Source organism: Phyllobates terribilis, unplaced genomic scaffold (genome assembly GCF_046119375.1).
Source record: "Phyllobates terribilis strain yellow unplaced genomic scaffold, ASM4611937v1 Scaffold_9__5_contigs__length_417890890, whole genome shotgun sequence".
Classification (NCBI taxonomy): domain Eukaryota; kingdom Metazoa; phylum Chordata; class Amphibia; order Anura; family Dendrobatidae; genus Phyllobates; species Phyllobates terribilis.
The window spans coordinates 371,256,805-371,273,939 of record NW_027362769.1 but is presented as its reverse complement, the minus strand read 5'-3'; the positions used below and the strand labels follow the sequence as shown (position 1 = coordinate 371,273,939).

At 50.7% G+C, this 17,135-nt stretch overlaps 1 pseudogene; it reads left to right on the top strand.

The window, feature by feature from the left end:
- LOC141162317 (uncharacterized) overlaps window positions 1-17,135 on the top strand; it is an 85,222-nt pseudogene that overhangs the window by 22,188 nt on the left and 45,899 nt on the right.

The window sequence follows — 17,135 nt, the reverse complement described above, 5'->3', positions numbered from 1 at the left end:
TACCCCCCAATCCTGGTATGCATGGCTCTCCTCATCCCCAATCCTGGTATTCATGGCTCCCTCATCCCCAATCCTGGTATGCATGGCTCCCTCATCCCCAATCCTGGTATGCATGGCACCCCTCATCCCCAATCCTGGTATGCATGGCACCCCTCATCTCCAATCCTGGTATGCATGGCACCCCTCATCTCCAATCCTGGTATGCATGGCTCTCTCATCCCCAATCCTGGTATGCATGGCTCCCTCATCCCCAATCCTGGTATGTATGGCTCCCTCATCCCCAATCCTGGTATGTATGGCACCCCTCATCCCCAATCCTGGTATGTATGGCACCCCTCATCCCCAATCCTGGTATGCATGGCACCCCTCATCCCCAATCCTGGTATACATGGCACCCCTCATCCCCAATCCTGGTATGCATGGCACCCCTCATCCCCAATCCTGGTATGCATGGCACCCCTCATCCCCAATCCTGGTATGTGTGGTACCCCATCCCTCATTCCTATCCTGGTATGTATGGTATCCCTCATCCTGGTATGCATGGCACCCCTCACCCCCATCCTGGTATGCATGGCACTCCTCATCCCTATGCTGGTATGCATGGAACCCCTAACCCCAAATCCTGGTATGCATGGCACCCCTCACCCCCAATCCTGGTATGCGTGGCACCCCTCATCCCCAATCCTGGTATGCATGGCACCTCTCACCCCCATCCTGGTATGCATGGCACTCCTCATCCCTATCCTGGTATGCATGGCACCCCTCATCCCCAATCCTGGTATGCGTGGCACCCCTCATCCCCAATCCTGGTATGTGTGCTACTTCTCATCCCTATCCTGGTATGCATGGTACCCCATCCCTCATCCCTATCCTGGTATGTATGGTATCCCTCATCCTGGTATGCATGGCACCCCTCACCCCATCCTGGTATGCATGGCACCCCTCATCCCTATCCTGGTATGCATGGCACCCCTCATCCCCAGTCCTGGTATGCATGGCACCCCTCATCCCCAGTCCTGGTATGCATGGCACCCCTCATCCCCTATCCTGGTATGCATGGTACCCCTCATCCCCTATCCTGGTATGCATGGTACCCCTCATCCCCTATCCTGGTATGCATGGTACCCCTCATCCCCTATCCTGGTATGCATGGTACCCCTCATCCCCAATCCTGGTATGCATGGCACCCTTCATCCCCAATCCTGGTATGCATGGCACCCCTCACCCCCCAATCCTGGTATGCATGGCTCCCTCATCCCCAATCCTGGTATGCATGGCTCCCCTCATCCCCAATCCTGGTATTCATGGCTCCCTCATCCCCAATCCTGGTATGCATGGCTCCCTCATCCCCAATCCTGGTATGCATGGCACCCCTCATCTCCAATCCTGGTATGCATGGCACCCCTCATCTCCAATCCTGGTATGCATGGCACCCCTCATCTCCAATCCTGGTATGCATGGCACCCCTCATCTCCAATCCTGGTATGCATGGCTCTCTCATCCCCAATCCTGGTATGCATAGCTCCCTCATCCCCAATCCTGTTATGCATGGCACCCCTCATCCCCAATCCTGGTATGCATGGCACCCCTCATCCCCAATCCTGGTATGCATGGCACCCCTCATCCCCAATCCTGGTATGCATGGCACCCCTCATCCCCAATCCTGGTATGCATGGCACCCCTCATCCCCAATCCTGGTATGCATGGCACCCCGCATTCCTATCCTGGTATGTATGGTACCCCTCATCCCTATTCAGGTATGCATGGCACCCCTTACCCCCCAATCCTGGTATGCATGGCTCTCCTCATCCCCAATCCTGGTATTCATGGCTCCCTCATCCCCAATCCTGGTATGCATGGCTCCCTCATCCCCAATCCTGGTATGCATGGCACCCCTCATCCCCAATCCTGGTATGCATGGCACCCCTCATCTCCAATCCTGGTATGCATGGCACCCCTCATCTCCAATCCTGGTATGCATGGCTCTCTCATCCCCAATCCTGGTATGCATGGCTCCCTCATCCCCAATCCTGGTATGTATGGCTCCCTCATCCCCAATCCTGGTATGTATGGCACCCCTCATCCCCAATCCTGGTATGTATGGCACCCCTCATCCCCAATCCTGGTATGCATGGCACCCCTCATCCCCAATCCTGGTATACATGGCACCCCTCATCCCCAATCCTGGTATGCATGGCACCCCTCATCCCCAATCCTGGTATGCATGGCACCCCTCATCCCCAATCCTGGTATGTGTGGTACCCCATCCCTCATTCCTATCCTGGTATGTATGGTATCCCTCATCCTGGTATGCATGGCACCCCTCACCCCCATCCTGGTATGCATGGCACTCCTCATCCCTATGCTGGTATGCATGGAACCCCTAACCCCAAATCCTGGTATGCATGGCACCCCTCACCCCCAATCCTGGTATGCGTGGCACCCCTCATCCCCAATCCTGGTATGCATGGCACCTCTCACCCCCATCCTGGTATGCATGGCACTCCTCATCCCTATCCTGGTATGCATGGCACCCCTCATCCCCAATCCTGGTATGCGTGGCACCCCTCATCCCCAATCCTGGTATGTGTGCTACTTCTCATCCCTATCCTGGTATGCATGGTACCCCATCCCTCATCCCTATCCTGGTATGTATGGTATCCCTCATCCTGGTATGCATGGCACCCCTCACCCCATCCTGGTATGCATGGCACCCCTCATCCCTATCCTGGTATGCATGGCACCCCTCATCCCCAGTCCTGGTATGCATGGCACCCCTCATCCCCAGTCCTGGTATGCATGGCACCCCTCATCCCCTATCCTGGTATGCATGGTACCCCTCATCCCCTATCCTGGTATGCATGGTACCCCTCATCCCCTATCCTGGTATGCATGGTACCCCTCATCCCCTATCCTGGTATGCATGGTACCCCTCATCCCCAATCCTGGTATGCATGGCACCCTTCATCCCCAATCCTGGTATGCATGGCACCCCTCACCCCCCAATCCTGGTATGCATGGCTCCCTCATCCCCAATCCTGGTATGCATGGCTCCCCTCATCCCCAATCCTGGTATTCATGGCTCCCTCATCCCCAATCCTGGTATGCATGGCTCCCTCATCCCCAATCCTGGTATGCATGGCACCCCTCATCTCCAATCCTGGTATGCATGGCACCCCTCATCTCCAATCCTGGTATGCATGGCACCCCTCATCTCCAATCCTGGTATGCATGGCACCCCTCATCTCCAATCCTGGTATGCATGGCTCTCTCATCCCCAATCCTGGTATGCATAGCTCCCTCATCCCCAATCCTGTTATGCATGGCACCCCTCATCCCCAATCCTGGTATGCATGGCACCCCTCATCCCCAATCCTGGTATGCATGGCACCCCTCATCCCCAATCCTGGTATGCATGGCACCCCTCATCCCCAATCCTGGTATGCATGGCACCCCTCATCCCCAATCCTGGTATGCATGGCACCCCTCATCCCCAATCCTGGTATGCATGGCACCCCTCATCCCCAATCCTGGTATGCATGGCACCCCTCATCCCCAATCCTGGTATGCATGGCACCCCTCATCCCCAATCCTGGTATGCACAGCACCCCTCATCCCTATCCTGGTATGCATGGCACCCCTCGTCCCCAATCCTTGTATACATGGTACCCCTCATCCGTATCCTGTTATGCATGGCACCCCATCCCTCATCCTGGTATACATGGTACCCCTCATCCCTATTCTGGTATTTATGGCACCCCTCATCCCAATTCTGGTTTGTATGGCCTCCTCATCCCAGAAACCTGGTATGCATGGCACCCAATCCCTCATCCTAGTATGCATGGCACCCCTCATCCTTATCCTGGTATGCATGGTACCCCTCATCTCTATTCTGGTGTGCATGGTACCCCTCATCCTGGTATGCATGGCACCCCGTCCCTCATCCTGGTATGCATGGCACCCCGCATTCCTATCCTGGTATGTATGGTACCCCTCATCCCTATTCAGGTATGCATGGCACCCCTCACCCCCCAATCCTGGTATGCATGGCACCCCTTACCCCCCAATCCTGGTATGCATGGCTCCCCTCATCCCCAATCCTGGTATTCATGGCTCCCTCATCCCCAATCCTGGTATGCATGGCTCCCTCATCCCCAATCCTGGTATGCATGGCACCCCTCATCCCCAATCCTGGTATGCATGGCACCCCTCATCTCCAATCCTGGTATGCATGGCACCCCTCATCTCCAATCCTGGTATGCATGGCACCCCTCATCTCCAATCCTGGTATGCATGGCACCCCTCATCTCCAATCCTGGTATGCATGGCTCTCTCATCCCCAATCCTGGTATGCATGGCTCCCTCATCCCCAATCCTGGTATGTATGGCTCCCTCATCCCCAATCCTGGTATGTATGGCACCCCTCATCCCCAATCCTGGTATGCATGGCACCCCTCATCCCCAATCCTGGTATGCATGGCACCCCTCATCCCCAATCCTGGTATACATGGCACCCCTCATCCCCAATCCTGGTATGCATGGCACCCCTCATCCCCAATCCTGGTATGCATGGCACCCTTCATCCCCAATCCTGGTATGCATGGCACCCTTCATCCCCAATCCTGGTATGCATGGCACCTCTCATCCCCAATCCTGGTATGCATGGCACCCCTCATCCCCAATCCTGGTATGCATGGCACCCCTCATCCCCAATCCTGGTATGCATGGCACCCCTCATCCCTATCCTGGTATGCATGGCACCCCTCATCCGTATCCTGTTATGTTTGGTACCCCTCATCCTGGTATGCATGACACCCCATCCCTCATCCTGGTATACATGGTACCCCTCATCCCTATTCTGGTATTTATGGCACCCCTCATCCCAATTCTGGTTTGTATGGCCTCCTCATCCCAGAAACTTGGTATGCATGGCACCCAATCCCTCATCCTAGTATGCATGGTACCCCTCATCTCTATTCTGGTGTGCATGGTACCCCTCATCCTGGTATGCATGGCACCCCATCCCTCATCCTGGTATGCATGGCACCCCGCATTCCTATCCTGGTATGTATGGTACCCCTCATCCCTCTTCAGGTATGCATGGCACCCCTCACCCCCCAATCCTGGTATGCATGGTCCCCTTACCCCCCAATCCTGGTATGCATGGTCCCCTCACCCGCAATCCTGGTATACATGGTCCCCTCATCTCCAATCCTGGTATGCATAGTCCCCTCACCCCCCAATCCTGGTATGCATGGTCCCCTCATCCCTCAATAATAGTATGTGTGGTACCCCTCATTCTGGTATGCATGGTCCCCTCACCCCCCAATCCTGGTATGTGTGGTACCCCTCACCATCCAATCTTGGTATGCATGGTCCCCTCACACCGCAATCCTGGTATGCATGGTCCCCTCACCCCCCAATCCTGATGTGTGGGACCCCTCATCCTGGTATGCATGATCCCCTCTCAACATAAATCCTGGTATGCATGGTCCCCTCACCCCCCAATCCTGGTATGTATGGTACTCCTCCATCCTAGTATGCATGGTCCCCTCATCCCCCAATCCTGGTATGTATGGTCCCCTCACCCCACAATCCTGGTATGTGTGGACCCCTCACCCCCCAATCCTGGTATGTGTGGCCCCCTCACCCCCCAATCCTGGTATGTATGTCACCCCTTATCCCTTTCACGCTGAACACAACACACATACAAAAAAATAAACACTTATACTCACCTTTCTTCTCTGTGCTCCAGTGCTGCTGTGTCCTGTTCTGCCGGAGTCCGGGGGAGGAGTGTGGCACCGGAGTACGCAAGTGCCCATACCGCGCTGTTCGATGCCATTTTGCTGAAGACACACTGCAAATGTGTCTTCAGTAAAATGGCGCCGGATAGCGCTATGCTCATGCGCCGATCCGACGCCTCACTCCTGCCCCGGTCTCCGGCGAAGAGAGGCGCCGTGGCAACGCTCCTCCCGGTCAGGTAAGTATGTAAGTATGGCGCCGGAGATCGCGGTATGCGTTCAGTGTCTACGCATACCGTGTTCTCCGGCGCCATACACTTATCTTACCTGTAACGGTTGGATGCGGTCTTCTGTCTGGAGCCAGACTGCGAGTCGCGCATGTGCAGTCTATAAAGGCTTCAGACAGAGACGCGCATCTCCCGTTATATTATATATATGGGATCATTCACAAATGCTTTATTCTTTGACGTTTGATGTTGGCACAGGGCAATGGTCAGAAAGGAACTTTAGTAAAATTGATTCTATGTGCAATCATCACATGATGTAAATGACACTCTAGTCAGTTTATAATAAAGCGTTGAAACATACCTTATGATTTGTATGAAATTTTTAACTTTATCTTAAATTTGTAATTTTCGTATTAAGAGGAGTATGATTAAGGTTTTGTTCAAAAATCAAATCACTTTTATTCTTGGCAGATGACTATACCAGCAGCTCCGGAGGACATCTGATATCTTCATATGTTAAAGCAGGAGATGATAACTTCAAACAAGAAACATATGAGGAGCATGGCAACATCTCAGATATACCCTTAGCCCCTCATATCAAAGAACTATCTCCTAATTCATCACAGACTGTGAAGCAAAATAAAAGAAGTGTGGAAAATAAAAGCGCACCCTCAAGAAAGAAGCCAATTTCATGCTCAGAATGTGGGAATTGTTTTGCTCAGAAATCAACTCTTGTCGCACATGAGAGACTTCACACAGGAGAGAAGCCATTTTCATGTTCAGAATGTGGGAAAGGTTTTGCTCAGAAATCAAATCTTGTTGTACATGAGAGAAGTCACACAGGAGAGAAGCCATTTTCATGTTCAGAATGTGGGAAAAGTTTTGCTCAGAAATCAAATCTTGTTGTACATGAGAGATGTCACACAGGAGAGAAGCCATTTTCATGTTCAGAATGTGGAAAATGTTTTACAGACAAATCAACCCTTGTTGTACATCAGAGAAATCACATAGGAGAGAAACCATATACATGCTCAGAATGTGGGAAATGTTTTACTAAGAAATCACAACTTGTTAAACATGAGAGAATTCACACAGGAGAGAAGCCATATTCATGTTCAGAATGTGGGAAATGTTTTACAGATAAATCAACTTTTGCTGAACATCAGAAAAATCACACAGGAGATAAGCCATATTCATGTTCAGAATGTGGGAAATGTTTTACTAAGAAATCACAACTTGTTAAACATGAGAGAATTCACACAGGAGTGAAGCCATTTTCATGTTCAGTGTGTGGGAAATGTTTTACAGATAAATCAATTCTTGTTACACATGAGAGAACCCACACAGGTGAGAAGCCATTCTCATGTTCAGTATGTGGAAAACGTTGTAGTAAGAAAGCTCATCTTATTATACATGAGAGAATTCACACAGGAGAGAAACCATTTTCATGTTCAGAATGTGGAAAATGTTTCACAGAAAAATCAAGACTTGTTATACATCAGAGAGTTCACACAGGAGAGAAGCCATTTTCTTGCTCACAATGTGGGAAATGTTTTGCTCAGAAATCAAGTGTTACTGAACATGAGAGATGTCACACTGAAGAGAAACCATTTTTATGTTCAGAATGTGGGAAATGTTTTACTGAGGAATATCATCTTGTTTGGCATGAGAGAATTCACACCGGAGAGAAGCCATTTTCATGTTCAGAATGTGAGAAATGTTTTACTAAGAAACATCATCTTGTTAGGCATGAGAGAATTCACACTGGAGAGAAGCCATTCTCATGTTCAGATTGTGGGAAATGTTTTAATAACAAATCTCATCTTGTAACACATGAGAGAATTCACACAGGAGAGAAGCCATTCTCATGTTCAGAATGTGGGAAATGTTTTATTAGGAAATCACATCTTGATAGACATCAGAAGAGTCACACTGGGAATAAGCAATTTTAACCTTAGTAACCAAGCCCAATTTTTAAAATCTGACGTGACACTTTAGTGTGGTAATAACAATGGAATTTTTCAACTTATCCCAGTTACCTGAGATTTTTTTTCCTGATACATTGTATTTTATGTTAGTAATAAGTTTACATCAATATGATTTGATTTTATTTCTTAAAATTTTAAGAAATTTGACAAAATGAAAAATTTGCAGTATTCAAACTTTGATTATACCCATAAACCAAATAGTTATACTACACAATAAAGTTAATACATAACATTTACCTTCTGTTTTATTATGTCACCAGAATTCTTCAAATGTCCATTTATTTTGTCAGAAGAATTAAAAGATGAAAACTTGCTGTTAATTATTTTAGGGCAATTTACAAAACGTATTTTCCAGTATGTCTCTCTGGACAGCACACCAGGAGGTAGTCCTTTCTTGACCTATTACAAGACAGGATTACAGAGAGGTTCAAAGGCCTCATCCACCACCCACTGGTGTTTTTCCTGTCTCTACAGGGGATAGTTGAATGAGAGGTTGCTCCTAGAGTCAAGATATCTTCTCCTGTGGAGCATCAAAGTACGGACTCGGCGGGGATCAGGTGGTCTCTGCCTTTCCTTCCCCCTGTCAAACAGTCCAGGCCAACACCTCTCTGGGTAGAGGTCCCTCAGCCAACAGCCAGCCAATGCACATGTCACAGGTGTATCTGAGATGACAGGCAGTCGCTCTGCAGTTGGTTGCAGGAGATCTCTATTTTTGGCATTACAGACCTCTTCTTAGAGGCTTGCTGTCTCTAGGACGTAGCGGCTACCTCCCTCTGGTAATTAGCTCCCTGGCCTGGGTGTAAATATACCTGGTGTGTCTGAGAGGGAGGTGCTGGCTTTATTAATTTCTACTTATGAAGGCTTAGCAAGAGCAGCACATTGTCCTCTCTGGAGCTTGAGGCCGAGTTCGCATTTGTCTGGAGTCGTCTAAAGCTAAGCTCCCCGTTTGTCTAACCTTCTTGTCTATAGAGTTTAGTGGAGATTGACTAGTGCTCATCTCCTCCATTCCCTAGCCTTAGCCATACGCCAGGGAAAGACAGGGCGAGGCACGCGTGCGGCGATTGCTGAAGAGGCAATATAGGGATGGTAGTTGAGACAGGGTGACCCTAGACCAGACTAGAAGGTCTCCACTTCCCCCTTTCTCTAGTGTCTGAGCTCCCTTTCACTCTGTGTTGCACTATGTCTTTCCCACACCTGGCGTGACAGCACATCTGCAATAATGCAGCACTGCTGGTTGTGACGCCGCTTCCCTCCATGGTGGGCTTTCGGCATTACCAGCTTCCCCTGTTCATCTAATGGTAAGTACTGTAGATGCAGCACTGGTAAGTGCATGGTGTAAATGTTGTCTTGAAGGATTAGGCCTCTGGGTTGATACTAGCCTCATGCCTTTAAGCCAAAGCTGGGTCTAGGGCCTCATGTTATGTCTTCTGGTGAAAGCTAGGCCTTGGACCTCTATGCCACACGTGTCAAACTCTGGCCCGCGCCATCAGAGCCACCACCCCTATGTGGGGCCATTATTCTGCATGGAGGACTTGGTGGGGCCCAATATACTGTATGGAAAGCTATATGGGGCAATTATACTGTATGAAGGACTATGTGGGACCCATTATACTGTATACTGGTTGGCACGCGACTTTGTCCAAGTTTTTCATTTTGGCTCTCTGCATGTTTGAGTTTTACATCCCTGCTCTAGGCTTAAGTTTGTCCGCATGTCTGGGCTACATCTCATGATTGACTTCAGTTAGTTGCATGTCATGGCTGTACAGGGCTCATGATTAGGCTTCAGAGTTTGATTTAGTCCGAGCACTTTGTGGTTGAATAAACAGATGTTTTCACTGTTGTCCGCCGGAACATTATCAGCCTAGCTCCTCCATCAGTAGGAGGACACCTGGGGTTAATACAGCACATTATCTCTGAAGACTGCCCTCCAGCCTCATTAAATTGGCTCCTTCAGGTGGGGCTAATTGGATAATTGAAATATACCAAAGTGGAGGTTCCTGAGTCTGGTCTCTCAAGCGCGGCCCTAGTCTTGACTTCATAGTGCCTCACATCACCTCTGGGCCTCAGCGCCTCTCATGCTTTGTGGCCTTGTGCCTTACAACTTTGTACCTCTAACTTAGTACCGTGTGCCTCTGGCTTTGTGCCTCTTACTTCTGGACTCGGACCTTGTGTAGCTGGCCTCGCACTTCACACTTTATGCTCCTAGCCTCGACTCTGGTTAGAGATTTCTCGTTCCCCTAGGTTCAGATCCAGCTTCCTTTGCCTCATTCTTTGCAACTTTGCCTAGCCAAAGGAGCAACTTTGCCTAGCCAAAGGAGCAACTATGCTCGAATTGGCTTAGTATTTCTTCTCTTTTGGAACAGGAGTCTCAATTCAGCTACTGTACATGCTCTGTCTAGTCAGAACTTTTCAGACTTGGCAGTTAAGTGCTACTGTCAGGACTCTTTCGTAGTTACAGTTGAAGGGAAACGCATCTATCGAGTTCATCCTGTAACACGACATACTACTGACCAGGAGTAAGAAAAAAATCCCATGAGATAGATGCTAATTTCCTCATGTTAAGGGAATGGATCCTTCCTGACTCCACATAAAGCAATCAAAGCAGTTTCTTTGATCAACAAAGACAGATTCTAGTCCCATAATCTGTAAAATAGTTATAAAAAAAGAATCAGGCCCTCGTTGAACTTTTGTTGTGAATCAACAGTACAGCATCATGTGGCAGAGAGTAATCTCATTACTCTTACAGTAAAAAATCCATATCCAGTGCTCTTACAGTAAAGAATCCATAATCAGTGCTCTTACAGTTAAGAACACATAGCTCCACTGCCCTCACAGTTGATAATCCCCTCTGTGATTGAAAGAAACCTTTCCTCTAGATCAGGGATGTCAAACTTTTAACACGCTGAGGGCCAAAATGAAAAACTTGGACAAAGTTGAGGGGCCAACCAATATACAGTATAATGGGCCCCACATAGACCTCCATACAGAAAATGGGCCTTCCATACAGAATAATAGACATCACATAGTCCTCCATACAATATAATAGGCCTCATATTCTTACATAGAGAATAATGGCCCCATATAGGGGTGGCGGTTCTGGTGTCATGGGCCAGATTTGTCCCACGTACCAGAGTTTGTGTCACGGGTGTGTCAAGGTTGACAAATAGTGTTGAGCGAGTATGAATTAGGCAATCCCTGCATGTGTCACAGCTGTGTAACAGGAGACCCTCTTTTTCGCCTCTGGTGACAGGGTTCTTCTTCGTTAAGAAGAAAGATGGGGGACTCCGTCCCTGTTTAGCTTTCCAGGAATTTAATCAAATTACCATCCAAGATCCATATCTTCTTCCTCTGATTCAGGATTTATTCAACCAGATTGTGGGACCTAAAGTGTTCTCCCAAGTTGGATTTAAGGATAGCCTACCGTTAGAATCAGAGAAGGGGATGAATGGAAAACAGCTTTCAATACCCATGAGGGGCATCTCGAAAGTCTGGTTATGCCTTTTGGTCTCACCAATTCACCTGCAGTTTTCCAGCATTTCGCAAACAATATTTTCCACCATTTAGTGGGCAGGTTTGTGGTGGTCTATTTGGATGATATTTTGATTTACTCACCTGAGTTAGAGACACATAAGGGTCATGTTAAAACAGGTACTACAGATTTAAGAGACAACAAACTTTATGCCAAACTGGAGAAATGTGTTTTTGCTGTCCATGAGGTTAAATTTTTGGGTTACCTGTTGTCACCGTCGGGTTTTCGGATGGATCTGGAGGAGATCCGTGCTATACTTGATTGGGATCGTCCTGAGGACCTGAAGGCATTGCAGCGCTTTCTGAGTTTACTAATTTTTACTGGAAATTTATCCAAAATTATTCGATAATAGTGAAACCCCTCACTGACATGACAAAAAAAGGGGTCGGATTTTTCTAAATGGTCGAATGCTATCCAGCAGGATTTTTCCTCTTTAAATATGTAACGGGGCCGGGTGGTGGAACCTCTGTGCCTTTGAACAAGGAGGGACCCCGAGGGGCAGGTGTTAGTCTGGGGACGACCTTGTAATTGAGCAGGTGGCTCCCACGGGTCAGATAGCGGGGACTGACCGGTGTAGCGGGTGGACACCACAGGAGGATAGCAGTCTCTGGGTGAGCAGGCGGGTGGTCACGGCAAGTGACGGCAGAACGGATAAGAGTCTCTTGGCAGGCAGGCAGGTGGTCACGGCAAGTGACGGCAGAGCAGGTAAGAGTCTCTTGGCTGGCAGGCAGGTGGTCACGGGAAGTGACGGCAGAACGGATAAGAGTCTCTTGGCTGGCAGGCAGGTGGTCACGGGAAGTGACGGCAGAACGGGTAAGAGTCTCTTGGCAGGCAGGCAGGTGGTCACGGCAAGTGACAGCAGAGCCTCCAGGTAGGGTAGCAGGCGGGTAGCAGGTGATCGGGCTAGCAAGTACGGCAGGTAGCAGGCAGGTAACTGGCAGGTGCTTCCTGGTCCATAGGTGGACTTGCCCATAGACAGACTGGTGGATGCTTGAGACTCACTGTCCGGCTGAAGAGCAGACAAGCAGGCAGACTGGACTGGTAGTCAGGCTGGCAACGGGACCTGAGGGCTGAAGCAGAGGTGAGTATGCTTTGCAACAACTTTGCTCGGGCACCTCCATTTTTGAGGAGGTGCCTTATATATGGGAGGTCCTCCGGCTATTGGCCGGGGACTCCTTACAACGGCGCGCGCGGTCCCTTTAAGAGAGGGGGAGCGCGCGCCCTAAGCACAGTGCCCGGGGAGGAGCGCGCGCCGGCAGCAGCGAGGGAAGGAGCGCTTGAGGACACCGCGCCCGGAACAGGAAGGCCCCCCCTTTTTTAGGCCAGAGAGAAATTTCTCAAGGAGAAGCGGGGCGTTGATGTTCTCCCTGGGTTCCCAAGTTCTTTCCTCAGGACCAAACCCCTTACAATCCACCAGAAAAAAGGTTCTCCCCCTTACCCTCTTTGTGGCCAGGATACTCTCCACCTCAAAGACGTCCTCAGCAGAAACCGGAGCTGGAGGAGTACCTGGATTATCGGAAAAATGTTAAGGACAACGGGTTTGAGGAGGGATATGTGGAAGGAGTTGGGAATGCGTAGGGTGGCCGGGAGTTTTAATTTGTAGGCCACTGGGTTAATTTGCCTGAGAACTTCGAAGGGTCCGATGAATCGAGGGCCCAACTTGTAGGAGGGTACTTTGAGCCGCACATTTGGAGGAGAGCCAAACCTTGTCTCCAGGACGGAATTGAGGCAGATCCAGACGTCTCTTATTAGCAAATCACTTCATCCGCTCGGAGGACTGAAGAAGAGCGGACCTGGTACTCTCCCAAATGGTAGTAAAATTCGCTGACAAGAGACTCCGCGGCAGGGTTGTCCACAGAAGTGGAGACGGGAATTGGAATCCGGGGATGTTGGCCACAGACTATAAAGAACGGGGACTTGGAAGAGGATTCGCTCTCATGGTTATTATAAGAGAATTCGGCCTAAGGTAGGAGATCCACCCAATCGGAATGGTGGGCATTAACGAAGTGCCGGAGGTAACTGGTAAGGATCTGATTGATCCGTTCCACTTGACCATTGGACTGTGGGTGGTAAGCGGAGGAGAAATCCAGGTTGACGTCTAGCAGCTTACATGTGGCTCTCCAGAAGCGTGAGGTGAACTGAACCCCATGATCCGACACGATGTGGAGGGGTAGGCCTTGGAGACGGAAGATGTGGCGGATAAAGTCTTTAGCCAGTTCGGGTGCAGATGGGAGACCAGGCAGGGGAATGAAGTGGGCCATTTTCGAAAAGCGGTCAGCGACCACCCAAATGACTGTACACCCGGCAGAAACAGGAAGATCGGTGATAAAATCCATAGCTATGTGCTGCCATGGAGCAGCAGGTACAGGAAGGGGCAAGAGATGGCTGGCTGGTAGGTGTCTGGGCACTTTGTTACGGGCACAAGATGAACAGGCCGCGACGAAGTCTACAAGGTCCTTACGCAGGGTAGGCCACCAGTAATGCCGGGTAATGAGCAGGAAGGTCTTCTTTTGGCCAGCATGGCCAGCTAGTTTAGAAGAATGGCCCCAACGAAGAACCCTCTCCCGATCTGGTACTGCTACAAACGTCTTACCGGGTGGGAGACGAGTCAGATCCAGGGGGGCCACCTTCATTACCTTGGAGGGGTCAATGATGTGCGTAGGCTCCTCCTCTTGATCGGAGGACAGGAAGGACCGGGACAAGGCATCAGCTTTGACGTTCTTGTCCGTCGGACGGAAATGAAGGATGAAGTCGAAGCGGTAAAAAAACAAAGACCACCGGGCCTGGCGAGGATTAAGTCTCTGGGCATTTTGGAGATATGCCAGATTTTTGTGATCCGTGTAGATGATCACTGGGTATAGAGCCCCTTCAAGCAGATAGCGCCACTCCTCCAGTGCTAATTTAACGGCTAGCAATTCGCGGTCTCCTATAGAGTAGTTGTGCTCAGACGAGGAGAAGATTTTGGAGAAGAAGCCGCAGGTTTCCATTCTCCCGGTAGAAGATTTTTGGATGAGTACCGCTCCGGCTCCGAAGGAGGAGGCATCAACCTCCAGGTAGAATTGTTTATTGCAGTCCGGACTTTGCAGGACGGGGGCAGAGACGAAGGCTTTCTTTAAGGAAAGGAAGGCCTCCTCGGCTTTGGGCGACCATACCTTGGGATTTGCCCCCTTACGGGTAAGCGCAGATATGGGAGAAGTCCGGGACGAGAAGTGTGGGATGAAAAAACGATAGTAATTGGTGAAGCCCAGGAATCGCTGTATCGCCTTCAACCCCTCAGGACGGGGCCACTTTAGGACAGCAGAGTGCTTCTCGGGATCCATTTGCAGGCCTGTCTGGGAGATAACATAGCCCAAGAATGGAAGGGAGGTCTGGTCGAAGAGGCACTTCTCGTATTTGGCATAGAGGTGGTTCTGCCGAAGCCTAAGCAGGACTTGACGAACAACCCTCCGGTGTGTGGGGAGATCCGGAGAGAAGACCAAGATATCGTCCAGGTACACCACCACGCAGGAGTACAGAAGGTCCTGGAAGATGTCGTTGACCAGTACTTGAAAGACAGCGGGGGCATTACAGAGTCCGAAGGGCATCACACGGTACTCATAGTGACCGTCCCGGGTATTGAATGCTGTCTTCCACTCGTCTCCTTGACGGATACGGACCAGGTTATATGCTCCCCGTAGATCCAGCTTGGAGAAGATCTTGGCGCCTTTGAGACGGTCAAACAACTCGGAGATGAGCGGCAGGGGATATTTGTTTTTTACTGTGATTTGATTGAGTCCTCTGTAGTCAATACAGGGATGTAGCGAGCCATCTTTCTTTTTGACAAAGAAGAATCCGGCTCCAGCCGGGGAGGTAGATTTTTGGATAAATCCTCTAGCCAGATTTTCTTCAATGTATTCAGACATGGCCTGGGTTTCTTCCGCGGACAACGGGTAGATGCGCCCACGGGGTGTAGTGGCGCCAGGTACCAGGTCGATCGGGCAATCATACGGCCTATGGGGTGGCAACGTCTCTGCCTCCTTTTTACCGAAGACTTCCGCAAAGGGCCAGTATGGAGCCGGGAGACCCAGTAGATTAGCTGGAGTAGGTGGAGGGCGAGCGGGGCGGATCGGAACCAGGCAGGTCTTGTGGCAGTCTGGACCCCACCGGAGTACTTCACCGGATCGCCAGTTCAATACGGGTTCATGTGTCTGGAGCCAGGGTAGACCTAGCAACAGGGTGTGAGAGAGTCCGGATAGCACATGGAAGGAGATCTTCTCAGAGTGCAGCATTCCCACCTGCAGAGTTAAGGGTTTAGTGACGAGCAGGATGGTCTCCGGAAGGAGTCTTCCATCCACGGAGGCAACTGACAAAGGTTCAGCGAGAGGCTTGGAGGGAATACGGTATCTCTCTACCAAGGACTGGGAGATGAGGTTCCCAGCAGCACCAGAGTCCAGGTGGGCGATCTCAAAGTGCCGATCCTCTCCCCAGGAGATAGTGACAGAGTCAGGGATGGAGAGGACTTTTTTTTTGTCTAGGACGACCTCTCCGAGCGATCCTAGACACCGGCGTTTCCCGGCCTCTCCGGGCAGGAACGGATCAGGTGCTCCTTGCTGCCACAATAGAAACAGCTTCCCTCGGCCCGGCTTGACTCCTGGCGGGATTTGACCATCTTGGTCAGGTCGACCTGCATGGGCTCGGGTGAGTGCACCCAGGGTGTGGTTGAAGAAGAGACAGGTCTCTGGAAGGTAGGAGCAAGGTGGGGAAACCTTCTCACACGGGTGGTCTCCTTGGTACGTTCCTGGAACCGGATGTCAATCCGGGTAGCAAGTGACACCAGGTCGTCCAGGGTGGTAGGAATGTCCCGACCGGCAAGTTCATCTTTAATCCGACCGGAAAGACCCTCCCAGACAGCAGAGCCTCGTTATCCCAGGCAAGCTCAGAAGCGAGGGTACGGAACCGTATGGCATATTGGCCCACGGTGAGACTCCCTTGGTGGAGACGTAGCAGAGATGAGGCAGATGAGGTCTTTCGTCCTGGTTCATCGAAGACTTTCCGGAAAGCTGTGAGGAAAGCTGACAAGTTGGATACCAGGGGATCCCCTCTCTCCCACAGGGGATTTAGCCAAGCCAGTGCCTCCCCAGTGAGATGGGACATGATGAATGCCACTTTGGCCCGGTCGGAGGTAAAATGATGTGCCAAGAGTTCAATGTGCAGGGTGCACTGGTTTATGAAACCTCGCGCCAAAACGGGGTCTCCACCAAAACGAGGTGGTGCAGAGAGCCGGGGGTTGGAGCTGGATGCCATGGTATAGGTGGGCAGCGGCGCTGCCGGGACGGGAGTCGTGCGACTTGCGTCGGATGCCGATGGAGTAGTCAGTGTGTCCAGGCGGGAATTGACATTCCGCAGATGGTTCAGGATGGTTTCCTGTTGGGATCTCTGACGGGAGACTTCATGGTATAGGTCAGAGAGCGAGGGAGCTTGGGTGCCACTGGATTCCATGGCCCGAGCAAACTGTAACGGGGCCGGGTGGTGGAACCTCTGTGCCTTGGAACAAGGAGGGACCCCGAGGCGCAGGTGTTAGTCTGGGGACGACCTTGTAATTGAGCAGGTGGCTCTCACGGGTCAGATAGCGGGGACTGACCGGTGTAGCGGGTGGACACCACAGGAGGAT